The 17,259-nt window shown below is 34.7% G+C and overlaps 2 protein-coding genes and 1 long non-coding RNA gene across 9 annotated transcripts in view; 1 reads left to right on the top strand and 2 right to left on the bottom strand.

The window, feature by feature from the left end:
- Positions 1-17,259, bottom strand: part of LOC126892341 (zinc finger protein 729-like) — a 418,287-nt gene that overhangs the window by 52,155 nt on the left and 348,873 nt on the right. The gene's annotated exons all lie outside the window — the stretch shown is intronic.
- The window catches only part of LOC126892350 (uncharacterized), a 127,908-nt gene that overhangs the window by 50,983 nt on the left and 59,666 nt on the right, over positions 1-17,259 (top strand). The window lies entirely within an intron of this gene.
- Positions 1-17,259, bottom strand: part of LOC126892344 (zinc finger protein 345-like) — a 218,923-nt gene that overhangs the window by 155,895 nt on the left and 45,769 nt on the right. The gene's annotated exons all lie outside the window — the stretch shown is intronic.

Here is a 17,259-nt window from a genome sequence, read left to right as displayed (position 1 = left end):
AAGAATGTTATGAATTACTTAGAATATTACAGTAGATATTACTCAAATGGTTAGTGTCAGTCTTATAATTAATTGATTCTGGAGTTTTGTTAATATGTACCATCTCAAGGAAGAGTCGTTTTTTATAGTTGTTAACTTGTTCCAAAATTTTTACATTATTAAAATCAAATTATGTCAAAATAACATCAGTCATTTCTCAAGTCAATGTTCAATATAATATGTTAAACGAATTTAAATTATCACTCTTATAGTTGTAAGTAATGAAATGTTTTGTCTTTTGTCCATATCTAATCTTAATAAATTTACAGTTTTCTCCTGAAGAAGTCACCAAATAGTGACGAAATATTGAGACCTAGAACAAATAGAGTTTTATTTCATCTGACCGAATTGCCGTTATTCAAAAAATCACTATTTAACACAGTACGGTCGAAAATATTTGTACAAATATATATATATATATATATATATATATATATATATATAGTGATTTTTTGAATATTTGTACAAATATATATATATATATATATACAGTGCTGTTTTTGTGACGGTACGCGCCGGTACGCCGTACCGGCACCTTTTGGGACCAAAAATAAAAAAAACAACCAAATTATAGACAAATTCCTGAATTTTTTCTTTGCTCCCAAATAGCTTTAAAACGCCCCTATTGAGGCTAAATTTAAAAAGTTTTCCCGGGGCAGACCCCCCTTATGAACGCTCCCCAGACCCCCCGGAACATAGCGTACCGGAACCTATATTATTACAAAAACAGCACTGTATATATATATATATATATATATAATCCTAAACCCATTTACCCTAAGGTGTCGGGTGTAATGTCTTTAGTTAGTTGCATGCACAACTTTTCTCCATTGCTTCTTATTCTTTGCTTGGTTTCTTGCTTGTTCTTTGCTGATTCCTCGTGTTTCTAGGATTGAGATTACATTATCATCCCATGTCTTCATTGGCCTGCCCCTTGGTCTCTTGGTTTGTCTTCTGGCTTCCCATACTTTTTTAACTGGTCTTTCTTGGTTCATTCTAACCATGTGTCCATACCATCTCAATTGGGCCTCTTCAATTTTTTTTATAATTGGTTGGACCTTAAGATGTTCTCTGACTGCCTCATTTCTAATCCTGTCTAACCTGGTTATACCCATTATTCTTCTAAGAAATTTCATTTCTATGCTCTGTATTTTCGATTTTAACTTATCAGTAAGCGTCCAACTTTCACTACCAAAAGTTAAAATCGGCACAAACACCGTCTTGTATATGGACACTTTGGCTTTTTGGGATACTTCTTTTTTTGACAGAAACGTACTTTTGATTGCGTGGTACATCCGAGCAGCACTTTCTATTCTGGAACTTATTTCAGTTTCTTCAGTTCCTCTGCTCTCTATTTGTACTCCCAAGTATTTGTAAGTATCGACCTGTTCAAGTGTATTTCCGTTAATTGTTATCTTCGTTTGTTTTCTACTTTTTCCACATACCATTACTTTCGTCTTCTCATTATTGATTCTCAGATTTCGTTTAATTAGTGCAGCGTTCCATACTTGTAAATTTCGATTGAGTGCTTCTTCATTTTTCCCAAATATCACTAGATCGTCTGCGTATGCACACTCTGAGATCCACACTGCTTCTAAATTTCTATGTCCGGCATATAACTTTACCGTTTCTGCTCTAGTTTCTTTAATTATGTCATCCAAGACAATGTTAAACAGTATGGGGCCTAGGACTCCTCCTTGACGTAGACCTTCATTTACTATGAACTCTTCGGATTCCATATTATCGGTTCTGATTCTGTTCCTTGTATGTCTATATATACTCATAATGGCTTGCCTGAGTTTGATTTTCACACCTTTCTTTTTTAAACATATGTCAATCACCTTCCTTGGAGTACTATCAAATGCCTTTTCTAAGTCTATAAAGGCTTGGTATAACTCGGTGCTTGAGTTCCGTGCATTTTGTATTAATTTCTTGATAGTAAAAATGTGATCTTGGATGCTTCTGCCTTTTCTAAATCCACTCTGTGATTGTTGCATTTTAGAATCAACTTCTTGTAAAAGACGTTTTTCTAGTATTCTCTCATATACTTTGGATGGGATGCTCAGTAGTGTTATTCCTCTGTAGTTGCTACATTCGCGTCTGTCACCTTTTTTGAAAATGGGTAGAATAACTCCCACTTCCCAATCTTTTGGTATTTGGCTCTCACTCCATGCCCTATTACACACTTTTGTTAGCAGTTCAATGCCCTTGTCGCCCATGTTTTTAAGCATTTCCGCTGTGATTTTATCAAATCCAGCCGCTTTACCTTTCTTAAGCTTTTGTATGATTTCCTTTATTTCTGCTATAGTTATTTCGTCTTGAATTTGGTCTTCCTGCTCTACCTCTTCTGGTTCTTCTGTGATAATGTCTACATCGTTTTGGATATTCAGTAGATCCTCGAAATATTGCTTCCATCTCTCTAGGATGTGGTCATTGTCATGAAGTAAGTGTCCTTCTTTGTCCCTTATTTGCTTTGGTGTTTGTGGAGCCTTTTCGATTCTTAAATTCTTCAAGGTTTTAAAGAATAACTTTTCGTTAGAGTGGTAGTCTTCTTCCATCTTGTTTCCGAATTCTTCCCAACTTTTCCGTTTCGCTGCTAGAATAGAATAGAAATATGCTTTATTGTCACTGAAAATTATACAATTTTATGGACAAAGCTTAACATAGATTCACGAAAAAGATATACATAACAATAACAATAACAAATACAATTTTATAAAATTAGATAAATCGTCAATAAAAAAAATATATAAACAAGTTAAAAAAAAGTGAAGTAAAAAAACAAAAACCAATATATTGCAAAATTACTATAAATTGCAAAATTGAACCTACAACATAATATAATAAAACACAAACAAAGGAACTAATAAGTTTAAGCTGCTGTATGTGACACCCAAATATAGATAAATACACTTTAGTTACTTGTACATTACTGTGATTTCTTAGTTAGTCATTAAGAAACTCTTCTACTGAATAATATGGTCTTTTAGATAAATGAGCTTTTGTCATTTTACGGAACTTGAGAAAGGATGTTGCAGATTTAAGTTGTAAAGGGAGATGGTTGTATAGTTTTTTTGCGGAATATAGTATAGATTTCTTTACTAACTCAGAAGACGGGATCGGTAAATAGACATCAAAAGTTGAATTTCTGGTGGAGTAGTCATGATGAGGCCTTGCTGGAAAGACATGCATGTGTTTACGAATTAAGCAAACAGTTTCTAAAATATACAAAGATGGAAGGGTTAAAATTTCGTGATCTTTAAAGTAACTTCTGCAATGGGTTGTTCTTCTGAGGCCAAACAGATATCTTATTGCTCTTTTTTGTAATTTGAAAATAACATCAAATTGGGCAGCTGTACTAGACCCCCAAAAAGGAAGACCATATCGAAGATGAGACTCGAATAAAGAAAAATATGTTATTTTAGAAGATGCTAAATTGAGTTCCTTCGAAACAGATCTTATGGCATAGCAGGCCGAGGCGAGTTTCTTACTTAACAAATCGATATGAAGGGACCATTTGAGGTTGCTGTCTAAAAGAATACCAAGAAATTTTACAGAATCAACGGTAGAGATCTGGCTGCTATTCACAAGCAGGGGTTGAAGAGCACCTTTATATGATAATGCTACCGTTTTATCCACGTTAAAGGAGAGTAAATTAGAGTCAGACCAGGTTTTTATCGTAAGAAGATCAGAAGTTATAGTTGCATGAAGAGTTGCAATAGTTGAGTTGCTCCAAGTGATACTGGTATCATCAGCAAAAAGAAAAATTTTTCCATCGATTTTTAAATTAGTGATGTCATTTATAAAGATCAGGAAAAGTAGAGGACCCAATACTGAACCTTGTGGTACTCCACATATAATGTTTTTGAGACTAGAGTCAGTATCATTTGCTCTAACCAATTGTTTCCTATTATCTAAGTAAGATTTAAACCAATTCAAAGAAATACCTCGAATTCCATAGTACAGTGGAACCTCGATAAGTCGGATTAATCGGGACCGCGGCCGATCCGGGTTATCGAAAATCCGGGTTAGCCGGAGAATATGGTAAAAATTAATAAAATACGGTACTCTTACAGATAAACTTACTTAATTACTAAATTACTCTTTAATTATAATTGCCAAAAAATGAAATACTTATGTCCAGTACATCTAAATTACGTACAGTTGTATACATTATTGTTTATTTCTTGGTAAAAAAACTCGGACAAAGTGAAAACATTTTTATTTTATCTGATGAAAATCTATACGGGTTAGCCGGACTTCCGGGTTATCGGAGGCCGACTTATCGGGGTTCCACTGTAATTAAGTTTTTTAATCAAAATGTTGTGATTTACACAATCAAAAGCTTTGGAATAGTCACAGAAAACAGTGGCAGTATAAAGATTATTGTTTAGTGCTTGGTAAACCTCGTGAAGTACAGAAAACATGGCATCAGTTGTACATTTATTAGTTAAGAAGCCGAACTGATTTTGTGATAAAATATTGTTATCAAAGAGAAAGGACATAAGTCGGGTTTTTATGAGCCTCTCAATAATTTTGGAGAGTACCGGTAGTAGGGCAATAGGTCTATAGTTGCAGGCATTAGATTTTTCGCCACCTTTATGAAGAGTAATAATAATGGCTGTCTTTAGGCACTCTGGAAATTTACCGTTTTCAAAGGAATCATTAATTAGTGACACGAGGAGTTCTAACACATTATCTGTGAGATTTGAGAAGATTTTTATAGATAGTCCATCAGTACTACAAGATGATTTGCTTTTGATACTATTGATCGTTTGGATCAATTCAGATTTATAGATTGGTCTTATAAAGAATGAATTCGAGACAATTTCTGAATTAGGGAGATAGGAAATGGGATCTTGTTGAGACTGAATAGTGGATGTTATATTTTTACTCACGTTAATGAAGTATTCGTTTAGATTTTCAGGGTTTGGAAGGGCAAATGTTTGAGCTGCGTGGGTTTTGTTTCGAAGATCGTTTATTATGGACCAAGTTTCTTTTGCAACACTTTTGGAGCTTCCCAGACGATTTTGATAGTAGGCTTTTTTAGCTGATTTGATGAGTTTTAAGTATGTGACTCTGTAATTGGTGATATATTGAGTGACAGAGACGTTGGTAGTAAATTTCTTGATATAAAGTAGTGAACGCATATTTTTTGCTGATATGCGGATACCTTTGGTAGTCCAGGGTTTGCGACGTTTTGGCTTAATCGTAATTAAAGGAAATGCCTTATTGAAGATACAGACAAGCTTCTCCAAAAAATCACTGAAATTATAGTCCACGTCCGTAGAAGGAAAATGCCAGTCAGAAGTTAAACATAAATTTTGAAATTTATGAAAATTCCGAGCGGAAAAAATCCTACCTAAACGTCGGGTTTTCGAGGAGGGTTTGCTGAAGATGTTAAATTTCGTATATACTGCTTCATGATCCGATAGTTCCGCATTAATAACTGTAGAGCAAACATCAAGGGGTGAGAAATCGGAGACAATATAATCAATTATGGTAGATGTAGTTTTTGTAATCCTTGTAGGAGAATTAACGTGCATGGAGAGACCATATGATTCAAATATGTTGACCAAGAACATTTGGGTAGCACAAGCAGCAGCATAATTTATGTTGAAGTCTCCGCATATAATTTTTCTGCTTTTGTGAGGCAAGTCATCTAACAAATTTAGCAGGTTCTGAAAAAATAGTTCCACGGAAGAGTCAGGTGATCTATAGATGCAAATAATGTAAAGATTAAGATTTTTATTAAAAACTAAGGAAAATTCAAAGAAGGCTTCATTCAACAAAAAGTCATATTTTGTTATCAGAGAAAAATCATTGTTTGCAGAAAGAATTAGGGTGCCTCCATGAGCTGAGTTTGGACGATCATACCTAGCAATTGTGGTATAATTCTCCACAAAAAAAGGCTCGTTGACTGCAAGCCAGTGTTCTGTAACAGCAACTATCTGGGGAAATCCTAATTCCTCTAGAAACAAAAACAATTCGTCAGTTTTATTTCTTATAGAACGAATATTAATCAGAACCATACTAAAGTTGTCATCACTAAAATTATTCGAGGTTTCTAGTTCCTCAGAACACGTCGTATTATTTAAAAATTTCGTCTTGGAGAGCTAGTGGAATAATAATTTCGGTGACATTCCCTTGATTTTTGCAGGTGAATAATTCTTTCCGAAGTGAGAAAAGACCTAAAAGCAGCAAGATCAGCGTCTACTTCATCTGCACCGATTCCATAAGCATCGTTGAATTCTAGAAGAATTTTTCTTAGATCTTCATTCTTAGTCGGAAGTCCTTCGGAAGCCAGAAAGAGTTTAACACTTGTGTTGGTATACCCATCATAAAATACTGATGCAGGTTGGTCGTGTAGAAAAGCAAGATGAATTTTAATGGCCTTCAAGATATCCGGTTCCCTTAATCTGGCTAAAAGATATCGACTATTCGAGTTATTGGTCAATCTAACTCTTGGTGGGGTCAAAGGATCCAGATTTATCGATGGTTCTAAAGTATCCTTCTTAATGAAATTAATATGAGAACGGAAAGGATCTTTAGATTTGCACATTGCAATGGCCTGCTTGTCTGTCAGTATATTTGTGGTATCAACTTCATTCTTGTTGTTACTTGGAATGGTAATTGGATTTTCCAAGTTAACCGTGCTTCTGATGTTCTTCTGATTTATATCTGTCTCAGATGAAGTCGTTGGTTCGGAGTATAAGGATTCTGTAGACCACTTAACGTTTACACCCGGTGGCCAAATTTCTTTATTAAATAATAAGTCAATAGATGTTTTAGACTTAATACCTATTTTGAATGAGGAGCCAGTATCTGAGTTGGCATCTTTAAGGAGGGCGTAACATCTTATAAATTCCTTGATACCTAGCTTCTCTTTAATGTAATGAACTACTTGTATAGGTGTGTATATTGGGGCTAAGTTGCTAATGACGACAAAGTGACATTTATCTTGTGCAATTTTTGTTTTTTTTGACTGTACTGGTTTCAAAATGCTGGGTGTCTTCAGTTTGGGTACTTGAAGTGGCATATACTATGTTTTTCTTCGATACCTCTTTCTTCGTTGGTATAGTAGGTAGTTTGTTGGAAAGATTACACATTTGATTAGATATTTCACTGATGTGTGAAGAGAGCCTCTCTAATCCCAACTTTATCTCAGATGAATGTGTATCTTGGACTTGTATTTTAATCGTGTCATTTGAACAGCCGAAAAAAACTGACGATATATTGAAAATATCTTGTTCCATCTGCCTTATGGATTTTAAAAGATACTCAGGATTTAACAAGTTATTTAATTTATGAATCTCGTCAATTTTTTTTGTAAGATAGTCTAATTTGTCGTCATTTTTTGCTAATAAATCATATGTCTCTATAAATACAGGCAAATTATCTGTGAGTTTTTTAGTAACTTGAAGTAAGGCGTCAAAGTTCTCTTGTGGTATTTGATTTTTTGTTAAATTTGTTACTTTTTCATTTAAACATCTGAGGCTAGGTGAATCACATAATGTACAGAAATATTTTAAATGGGCATTTTTTGGATCTAGTAGAGTTTTTGAGACGGTTTTATTGAGACCAGAACACTTGAGACAAAAATATCGTCTACAGTCCCCATGACAACGTATCTTATATTTGTCGTTTTCGGAAAATTCAATCAAGCAAATATCACAATTGTAGATCATGGTGGTCAAGGTTAAGCAATATTTAATTGGGTCGTTGAATGTTAAAAAAGTAAACAAAATGTAGAATAGTCAAACAAATCTGGTAACACTTACAACGAGTTTAGTTACACAACACTCCAAAACAATAACAAAAACACTTAAACAAATTTGAGTAAGTCGGTCGTGATGACAACCAAAACAAAACACAACTGGTCACATCGACGACTGAAAACGAACTGATCGACGACTGAAAACGAACTGAAGTACCATAACTGCTAGTACCATATCTTTGACTTTGATTCTTTGCAGTTTGTATATTTGGTAGTTGTCTGCGGTTTCGTTCCTTAAATAATTTTTCCAAGCTATCTTCTTAGACTTCACTTCTGCTTTTATTTCATTGTTCCACCAGTTTGTACACTTTTTGCTTCTGTTATTTCTTGTTCTCCCGCATATTTGTTTACCACCGTTTAGGAGTGCTTCTTTCAGTATTTGCCAAGTTTGGTCTAAGTCACCGTCATGTTCAGCGTGCTCTGTTAGGTAGTTATTAACGTAGTTTTTAAACTTGTTTGCTGTCTCCTTGTCTGCTAGCTTATGTGACCTGATTACTTCTATAGTAGGTGTATCATGAGCTTTACTTGTTTTCTTGGTCTCTTTCGTTATTAATTCTTGTCGCACTCCCAAGCTGGTCCTGGCTACAACTAGATAGTGGTCACTATATAATTCAGCTCCTCGTTTTACTCTAACGTCCTTAATACATTGCCTTGCTGATCTATTTACTAACACATAGTCTATGATGGATCTTTCGCCTCTACTTTTGACTTCTCTTGTATATTTATGTGCATCTTTGTGTTTAAAAAACGTGTTCATTATTATTAAATCATTTTCTCTGCATATATCAATAATACGTTCCCCATTGTCATTTTTTATTTCTTCTCCATATGGTCCTAATACATCTTGGGTATGTTCATCTCTTACACCCACTCGACCATTTAGATCCCCCAGTACTATAGTATTGCCTTCTAAACTGTCTATTATTTCTGAAGCCTTGTCCCAGAATATGTCTTTGCTAGCTGCTCTTTCGTCATCATTTATTCCATATATAACGATGATATTGACTAGTTTGTGTTCCTCGGTTATCAGTCTTATCTTTAAAATTCTTTCGGAAATGCATTCCCAATCTTTAATGTTCTTTATTAGGTTGCTGTGTATCAGGCAGCCTACCCCTTCTTTTGCCCTTTCGCCAAGTGACACTCCACTGGTGATGAGGAAGTGTCCATTCTCTAAAAAGTGTGTGTCTTTTCCCTTCTTTTTGGTCTCTGTTATACCCAGTAAGTCTATTTGATGTTTCTCGAATTCTTCAGCAAGTTCTACTTCTTTGCCGTTGAGACCTCTGACATTCCATGTTGCTAATGTCCACCCTTTGGGCTTTAGCACTGCTCTTGTGGGTTTTAAATAGTTACTGTTTATATTCTCGCTCGTTGCAGACTGCATTTTTATGGGTTTACTCTTTCTTGTCTCTCGTTGCTCACGTCCTTGGTCATTATTTATGGATCTATCTTTGTCTTTACTACCTATTCTATAATTGTTCGTGTCCATTGTCATTGCCTCGTTTGTCATAGTATTTCCGGCATATTTGTTTACTAGTTTTTTGACCCCATTTTGACTAGTTTGTCCTCTTTGTTGTCCCATTTCCAGCCGACCTTGTTGATCCATATTTTATTTCCTCCAAGTCTTACATCGCTTCCTTTCTCCTTTTCTTCTAGCGCAAGTTTTCTAATTATTTTCTGAATTTCTCTCTCTTTATTCGTAGTATCATCATTGATGTATACTTTTCCTTCTTCAACATGTCTTAGTTTGGATTTATTTTTCATAACCTTTACCTTCTCTTCATGTTCTGCTAATTCAATCAGACAGGTTTTCTCCCCCAATTTGAAATACATAATACAATTTAAAAAACCTTACCTTTTACAAAATTTTTATGATAACACAACAATTTAAAATCTGTTAGGTTAGAAATAGAATCTCGAATCTCTAAGCAAAATAAATAAATTCATCAAATCAACTTCTGCACATGTGCGGACAATAAATCCTCTCTTTAATCCCAGAACTTGTTGAACGCATTCCGAATACGTTCAAGACAAGTTGTTGCGCTCCGCGAACAGAGAACTTTTTTTTCAGAGGAGGATTTTTGAACACCGCGAACAGCCAAAATTCTAATGCGCAAGCGTTCTTCCTCTGAACACGTTCAGGATGTGCACCACGAAAACACCATATTTTGTGGTTCAGAGGTAGTAATGCCATTATATTTATGTTCTGAATGATGTCAGCATCAAACCAGGGTGGATATTTATGACTAAAATTTTTTATAAACTGGAATATACTTATTAAACAAAGAAAACATATTATCATAAAAATTACTTAAAATTACATTAACGTCATTAGTAGTACCCAGAAAATTCCAATCTGTTTCGTAAAGTTCTCGATATAAAGAAGGAAAATTTGCTTTTTTAAAGTTATAAGTTATTTGCTCAGAACCATACCTAAACATAAAACACGTAGGTAATAACATGTGTAATAAGTTCCCTTTATTTTTCTAACTGTAGAGTTAATTGGGTTGAATTTGTCTGTTGTAGTAAGTTGCATGTAAGCTAACATACTTCAACGTGTAATAATCATATTTCAACATTTTTTTCTCTAATTCTGGACCGTGTTACGGGGGAATTACCTTATTCCCCCCTAGATCCGCCGCTGTTCAGTAGATTTTTAAAGATAAGGCGAAACTGCACTGCAGCTATACTGGTATTGTATAAGTCGGAACCATTCATGAAAACATGATAATTCTTATGTCGCTGTATCAACACATTTTTTATCGCACTTCTTGAGTTTTCTGAGTACTTTTCGGAGGTTTTCTGAAGACTAAAATACGATGCATCTATTTTTAACCACGAATTCATATGCAACACGCAAATATACATGAAGAACATGAGTCTCTCCTCTTTCAATAATAGATATTTTCATTCACTTGACCGTGAATTAGTGCACTTAACTTAAACCGAGTTCCTGGATTTAAGAACTTCAGAAGGCTGTAGCTCGAGAATAATAGTTATTCAGACCTAGGTTCCACGGACTTTTTTAATCTACTCCCTGAGGGCTATCTTTGACCAAGGTTTCGTTAAATTTGACCGGGACCACTTTTCCATAAGGAGTATTGCGGGGTCCTTTAAACTTCTTCAAAATTACCATCTGAATCAAATATCATCATCATCAGGGCTTTTCATTCCAGGTGGAATGTTTGCCGCTCTTACTTAGAGCTCTCAGATTCGCTTATTGCGGTGAATCACTCCGCATTCCACTTGTATGTTGTCAAAGTTTGTTGTATGACTTGGCTTTCGTTACAATTTTCTTCCACTCATTTCGATATGTGCATAGTTCCCTCCAGTTTCTCACTTCCAGAATTTTGATATCTCTCATGACCTGGTCCTCCCATCTCTCTCTGGGTCTTCCTCTTGGTCTTTCAGTTGCCGGTTTCCATCTGGTGATCTTCTTAATCAGTCGGTCGTTTTTCCTTCTTTCTATGTGTCCCAGCCATCTCAGCCTCTGTGATTTAATAAATCTAACTATATCTTCTCCCTTCATGATGTCTCTTAGTTCATGGTTCATTCTTCTTCTCATTTCTCCGTTGTCCATTCTTATCGGGCCCATGATGCGTCTGAGGATTTTCCTTTCGAATATTCTCAATTTTTCTTCATGTTTTTCCGTGAGGCACATTGTCTCAGCAGCGTACGTAACTACTGGTCTGATTGCAACTCTGTATATTTTCAGTTTTGTATTTCTAGATAAGTTCTTGTCCTTCATAAGCCTATGATATCTCCAGTATGTTTTGTTGCCTGTTAGTATTCGTTCCGTTACTTCTTCACTTCTCTTGTTTTGGCCATTCACTATTACTCCCAAATATTTAAATTGTTGGACTCTTTCAAAAGTGTAGTTTTCTATTTTGATTTCTCTCATCCTGTTATCTTCTCTTCTAGAGCAGAGTAGATATTTTGTTTTTCCTTCGTTAATTTCTAGACCTCTTTTCCGTGCTTCTTTTGCCAGGATTGTTACTGCTTCTTTTAATCTTTCCTTGTCTCTTCCCATAAGAACTAAATCATCTGCATATGCAACTATTTGTGTTGAGGAGTGGGCTATAGTTCCTTTAATTTTGCTGGCCTTGACTGTTCCTTCTATGTTGAATAATGTGGTTGACAGGGAGTCGCCTTGTCGCACTCCTGTTTCTATTGCAATTGATTTTGTGCTACCTTCTTGTGTTGTTACTTTAGCTCGAGCTACATCCATGGTCAATTTTGTTAATCTGATTAATTTTGCTGGTATATCTTGAGTTTTCATTTCAATAAATAATTTATTTCTTCCAATACAGTCAAAGGCTTGTCTGAAGTCTACGAAGAGGATGTGGAGTTCTATGTTGTGTTCGTGGCATTTTTCGATTGTTTGTGTAACTATGTGGATCGCATCTGTAGTGGATCTGCCTTCTCTGAATCCTTGCTGGTAGTCCCCAATTTTTTTCTCTGTGAATTGATTGAGTTTCTGTTTGATGAGGGCTGTTAGAATTTTATATGTTGTACTCAGTAGAGATATTGCTCTATAATTGTTACAGTTCGTTACTTCTCCTTTCTTAAATATTGGTATAATTCTGCCTTCTTTCCAATCCTCGGGCATTTCTTCTGCTTCCCATATTCTAACTATTAGGTTATAGATGCTTGTTAATAACTTTTCCCCTCCGTTTTTAATGAGCTCATTGGGAATTTCATCTGGGCCTGGTGTTCTTTTCTGTTTCATTCTTTGAATGATGGCTAAATATTCATCATGTGTTGGCATCCCTATTTCATTATCTCTAATGTCTTCCATTGCGCCTACCTCCTCTGCCGGGCTTTCTTTGCATCTATATAGTTCTGTGAAGTGTGTTTCCCATGATCTATTGTCAATTTTAACTACTGGTCTGCCTTTTCTTTGTTGAGCTTTTAGGTATCCAAATAGTTTGGCGCTGTCTTTACTATTCATTTCTAGTTCCTTTAACAGCTCTTCGATCCACAGTTTTTTTTTGTTCTTGCAACAATTATCGGCTGCTTTCTTTTTTTCTTTATATTCGTTTCGATGATGCACTTCTTTAGTTGATATCCATTTATCTCTTGCTTGGTTTTTCTGTTTGATTTTGTTTTCGCATTCTGCATCAAACCACTCTTTCCTTCTTTTTATTTCCCTCTGTCCTAGCACCTCTTCAGCTGAATTCAAAATGGATTCTTTTATATTTTTCCATATGTCCTCTGTGTTGTTTGCTTGTGTTAGGTTTTCCTTTAGGGTTGTCTCATATTGTTCTCTTAGTTCCTGTACTTTTAACTTCTCCAGATTCCATCTTCTTTTGTTTTGTCTTGTTCTCTCTGCTTTAATTACCTTCATTTTGATTTCTCCTATTACTAGAAAATGGTCTGTGTCCGCGTTTGCTCCTCTATATGATCTGACGTCGTGCATTATTGCTTTCCATTTTTTGGATATTAGTATGTGATCTATCTGATTGCCATCTGTTGTGCCAGGTATCAACCATGTTACTTTATGCTCTCTTCTGTGCATGAAGTTTGTACTTATAATGTAACTGTTTGTTATTGCTGCTAATTGGCATAATTTTCTTCCGTTATCGTTTGTCTCGTCATGAATAGTTTCTTTCCCTGCTACTTCCTTATACTGGTTTTCTTTGCCTACTTTTGCATTGAAGTCACCAACCATTAGTACTATATCACTTCTGGGTAATCTTTCATATAATTCTTCCAGTTGTTCATACAATTCAATTTTATCATTTTCTGGTGCATTTTCTGTGGGTGCATATATGTTTATGATTGTCATGTTGGCTTGTTTGTTTTCCACTTTTATATACGACATTCGTCCATTTATCGCTTTAAATTCTATAACTTTGTCCCTAATCTTACTGTTAACCATGAATGCTGTACCGTTTTTCCCTTGCTTGTTTTCTCCCGAGTAGTATATTGTGTAGTTTTTCTTTTTGATATTTCCTTCTCCTTTCCATCGTACTTCTTGTAGTGCTAGTATGTCTATTCTGTATCTTTGCATTTCTCTTGCTACCTCTTCCATTTTTCCTGGTCTCAATAATGTTTGAACGTTCCAGGCTCCTACTTTTACTCTATTTTTCTTCTTGGTTTTTCTTTTTCTATCTCTTTTTCTTATGTTTGATTCGTTGTTCTTTTTCCGTGCTAGTTTCGTCTTCAGGTTTTCATCCATTTTCTTTACAGTCTCTTTACATTCCATAAATGCGTTTTCCATATTCGTTTGCCGGTATGTTTTAGTGATACTAGTGGTTTGTTCTTTACTATGTGCTACTTTTACATACAATCTCAGTTTTTTGGCTTTGTGCCGGAATTATTTGCAGTCTTGGTTATTTTCGCCATATTTTCTGATTCATTTTCGTCATCTCCTGGTGATCTTTCAGTATATGTTCTTCCTCTGGGTTTTCCTTGAGGTGTTTTAGTATTCATCATTTCGCTTTGTGTCCTCTTGTATCCTAAGCTTTCCACAGTATATGTTTTGTCGTTTATTTTTAGCTTATTATAATTTAGCGATGCCTTCTGACCCCTTTCTCTTGCTTCCTTTAAGTGTTGTTTCAGTATTTTTCTCTAGTCTTGTATCTCCTTGGAATAATCTTCACTTAGGTAAATGTCTGTTCCTTTTAGTCTTTTCGATTGGTTCAATATTTCAGTTCTTTTGGAACCGCTTTTAAGTTCCAGTAGTATAGGTCTCGGTAACTGTCTTAGGGGATCTCTTTGTATACCAAAGCGTTTTATGTCTATTATGTCTGTGTGTTCGTTTAGTGGAACTTGGATTTTAATTGCCATATTTTGTATACTTTTTATCATATCATTTTCTTGTTCACCTTCTTTCTCTGTTATACCGTATACTATAATATTTTTCTTTCTTACCTCTCTTTCTAGATCTTCTATTCTTTTTTCGTGTACTTTATTTTCTGATTTTAATGCTATATTTTCAGCTTTTACTTCTGCGATTTCCAGTTTCATGAGCTGTAAATCATTTTGCACTTCATTTAGTTTTTGTTCTATTCTTATGCCTCTATTATCCATACAATCTAATTTTTCACTCATCTTTTTCATCATTTCCTCCATCTTTTTTCGACTATGGATTATTTTTCTAAATCTCTAGGCTAGCGTTAGAATCTTTCTCTCTTCGACGGTTCGTAAGACTTTGCTTTTATCCAATCTCAGAGATTAGAATTTTACTATTTTGTTACATAGAGTAAAATCAGCCACACCCGTTTCAACCACGCGGAGGTGTGTCCATTTATCCACGCACCAAAAATATTCTTATTTTTCGAAAGTATTCTTATTTTTATTTTCTGTAGATTGTTGTTTTTATTTTAAATCCGGCAACACTGGATATTGGTTTTCTTATCTGCTTGACCACTTAGCTTTTTGTAGTGTTCCAATGTTTATTATTTATCAACCACAATAGTTACCTTATAAAAAATGCTGTTCTGTTTATGTTTGTCTATTTCCACTTTTTTTTGTCCCAATAGAACGTCTTCACTTTTATAATTTACGTTTCGCACTTGCTTTGTATTTAAATTTCAGTACACCACACGATATTCGGGGAAAATGCAGGAGTAAATTCAAACACTTTATTTGCGTTCCAATGCCACGTTGCCAAGAATCAAATATATGTAATGCAAAAATTAGTGCAATAAATAAGGGGATAAGTGTGTTCCTAGAAAAAATATTTCAAAAGGTATTCTCTTTAGTGATTCTATGAGTGCAATAGATAAGTTGAAACAAATTGGATTAAGTGCTAAAACAGATCATGTCACGTTATTAACCAGAAGATTAATAGTGGAATCCAACAACAGTGGCAATAAATTCAAATTATCTTGGATCCCAGGACATAGCGGCATTAAGGAAAATGAATATGTTGATAAACTAGCAAAAATTTGAAGTAGTCTCAAAATCCCTGCTAATCTACATAAATAAAAATGAATGTTTGTATGTATGTATGTATGTTCCTTATAGACTCGCAAACTATGCATTTGATCGTATGATGACCTTAATCGAAGTTGTTGTACATGAACCAGGGATAGTTTCTGAGTTGGTACGACCAATCTAAGTAAAAGGGGGCTTGCCCCCCATAATTATTTTTTATTTTTTTGGACAAACTCTTCTTTGTTAATTTTATATGATGTAGAAACAAAAGATACATACAATCCTAAATTTTCAGTTTTCAATCACCAACCGTTATTTTTTTATAGCCATCTAAATATTATTACCTCTTCCATATAAATAAAAATGAATGTCTGTATGTGTGTATGTATGTATCTTCCTTATAGACTCGCAAACTATGCATCTGATCGTATGATGACCTTAATCGAAGTTGTTGTACATGAACCCGGGATGGTTTCTGAGTTGGTACGACCAATCTAAGTAGAAAGGGGGCTTGCCCCCCCATAATTATTTTTTATTTTTTGGACAAACTGTTCTTTGTTAATTTTATATGATGTAGAATCAAAAGATACATACAATCCTAAATTTTCACTTTTCTATCACCAACTGTTATTTTTTAATAGCCATCTAAATATTATCTCTTCTATATAAATAAAAATGAATGTTTGTATGTATGTATGTATGTATGTATGTATGTATGTATGTATGTATGTATGTATGTATGTATGTATGTTCCTTATAGACTCGCAAACTATGCATTTGATCGTATGATGATCTTAATTAAAGTCATGAACCTAGATGCCAACTCCGCGAGTATCGAGAATCTGCGAAAATAATGAATTCAATGGAGGGTATGATACTGTAAAATTTGTGAGAAGTGAAAGACTGTTGTGGCTGGCATATGTCTAGAGACAAGAAGATACAAAACAGTAACAAAAATATTACAATACATGTCGACATGAAAACGAAATAAATGAAGGCCTAGAACCATATGGTTGTTTGACGTTGAAGACGACCTGAAAACTATGAATGTACGAAAAGAGACAAGGACATAACTATAGAGGCAGACACCAATCCAGGTTTATGGTGTCAAAGGAACAAGAATAATTAAAAAATACATACACCACTGAATTTTTGCCCTTTTATGACCTACTCTTATTTGTTAATAGCCAGATTAGTAACTTAATAATTTCTAACCGAGTTCGATAACTGACCAGTAATAATTATCAGTTGAAAGACCAGTCATCCCACCAGGCGTCTAACGGTGTAACTTCTTACTCAGTAAACAGCAATGTAGTTGTTTATGTATCGAAAGTAGTAGTGGCGATTAATTGGTAGTTTACTTTCTCAATGTAACTCTAAAGTAAATTTATTATTAATTTGCTGGGCCACAATCACCAAGGAGTAATACAAAGAAGAGAATGTCTTTGTCCCGTGTATTCCGATGATTCCAAAAGATTTGCCATTTGATTTCAGATATCTACAATGTGGCGTGCCCTTGGCTTTTACCATGACGATAAACAAAGCGCAATTTTTTGGAACTG

Source organism: Diabrotica virgifera, chromosome 9 (genome assembly GCF_917563875.1).
Source record: "Diabrotica virgifera virgifera chromosome 9, PGI_DIABVI_V3a".
Taxonomy (NCBI): domain Eukaryota; kingdom Metazoa; phylum Arthropoda; class Insecta; order Coleoptera; family Chrysomelidae; genus Diabrotica; species Diabrotica virgifera.
The sequence above is the reverse complement of the archived record's forward strand: the minus strand, read 5'-3'. Positions and strand labels throughout refer to the sequence as shown.